The sequence below is a fragment of the Etheostoma spectabile genome, chromosome 16, assembly GCF_008692095.1.
Source record: "Etheostoma spectabile isolate EspeVRDwgs_2016 chromosome 16, UIUC_Espe_1.0, whole genome shotgun sequence".
NCBI classification, from domain to species: Eukaryota; Metazoa; Chordata; class Actinopteri; order Perciformes; family Percidae; genus Etheostoma; species Etheostoma spectabile.
In genome coordinates, this window is record NC_045748.1 from 23,430,414 (window position 1) to 23,432,138 (window position 1,725).

At 42.3% G+C, this 1,725-nt stretch overlaps 1 protein-coding gene across 1 annotated transcript in view; it reads left to right on the forward strand.

The window, feature by feature from the left end:
- The first annotated feature begins 1,336 nt into the window (after positions 1-1,336).
- The window catches only part of pip5kl1 (phosphatidylinositol-4-phosphate 5-kinase-like 1), a 31,487-nt gene continuing 31,098 nt past the window's right edge, over positions 1,337-1,725 (forward strand). The window contains exon 1 of the mRNA XM_032539248.1: positions 1,337-1,601. The gene's annotated coding sequence lies outside the window, so the exon portion shown is untranslated. The remainder of the gene's footprint in view (positions 1,602-1,725) is intronic.

The following is a 1,725-nucleotide window of genomic DNA, read 5'->3' on the forward strand; positions in this document are numbered from 1 at the left end:
GCTCTGGTCAGATGAAATCAAAATCGAACTTTTTGGCCACAATGCAAAGCGATATGTTTGGCGTGAAAGCAACACAGCTCCTCACCCTCAACACACCATCCCCACCGTCAAAAACATGGTGGTGCAGCATCATGGTTTGGGCCTGCTTTTCTTCAGCAGGGACAGGAAATGGTTCAAATTGAGGGAGGATGATGCAGCCAAATACAGGACCATTCTGGATGAAAACCTGTTGGAGTCTGCAAAAGACCTGAAACTGGACGGAGATTTATCTTCCAACAAGACCTGATCCAAACAACGCAAAATCTACAAAGGAATGGTTCACAAATAACGTATCCAGGTGTTAATGGCCAAGTCAAAGTCCAGACCTGAATCCAAGCGAGAATCTGTGGAAAGAACTGAAACCTGCTGTCACAAACGCTCTCCATCCAACCTCACTGAGCTCCAGCTGTTTTACAGGAAGAATGGGCAAGAACTTCAGTCTCTCGATGTGTTAAACTGATAGAGACATACCCCAAGCGACTTACAGCTGGAATCGCAGCAAAAGGTGGCTCTACAAAGTATTAACGCAAGGGGGCCGAATCATTTTGCACGCCCAATTTTTCAGTTTTTTTATTTGTTAAAAAAGTTTGAAATATCCAATACATTTGGTTCCACTTCCTTATTGTGTCCCACTTGTTGATTCTTCACAAAAAATTACAGTTTCATATCTTTATGTTTGAAGCCTGAAATGTGGCAAAAGGTCAAAAAGTTCAAGGAGGCCGAATACTTTCACAAGGCACTGTATGAGCAATGAACATTGACTTATTATAAACTGAGGACTAAATAAACAAATTTGCACTGGACTCTATGGGTACTTAGTGTTAGCCTTTGTTGTTGACAACGCTTCCAGCCGCCATTTCAGGCACTGAGTTCACCAAGGCATGTTGGAATGTCTTGCAATATGAGAGTACCGTTTGAGTATATTTGTAGATGGTTGTTTGATTAATTTTCATTCTTTATAACAATGTTGCCAGGTTAAAACAGCCATAAAACAAATATTGGAATATATGCAGGAATGGGAAAACAAAATGTGCAACTGCTTAAATAGTATGCTAAAATGTGAATAAACCAATTGTACAGGTTGAACTTGGTGCAGTGCTATTATTTTTCTAGTTAATGCCTAGCCTTTTATTTTGTTCTCAATAGAAGGCACAAACTAAAAAAGGGGCTTTAGATCATTCGGGTAAATGATTATGTTTTGCTCTCTGTATGGACGCCACGAGCCACCGTACACCGAAAGTGTCTTTGCAGGTTGCAAAACGCCCTCAGGCTGATCGGGGCTGGAGCAGTTACATTCCAAACCTTATTTTCTTTATGTCATAGCAGGTCCATCAACTTGCTGCTGCAACGCTGCTGCTGGTGATGACAGGACGGACAAAAATGAATAAGAGCATACTTGAGGTCCTCTGTGGCCCATATGAGCATAGAGGGCTGAGAGAGCCAGATCTGTGATGGTGATGTTATTAACGACTCCGCCCGCAGGAAGGCACCTCACTAACTGCTGATTCAAGCCACACTTTTACAGGTTGCAAAATGTGAGGCACTCAGCAACGCAAAACGCAGTAAGTGAAACTCTTCACTCTCATTGGAAATACAGTGAATGTAATATTACAAAAAGCCACCCCAAACTGCAAAAAACGCGCTCCGTCGGATCAGGGCCTTAGGGGCACACATTAACACACATTT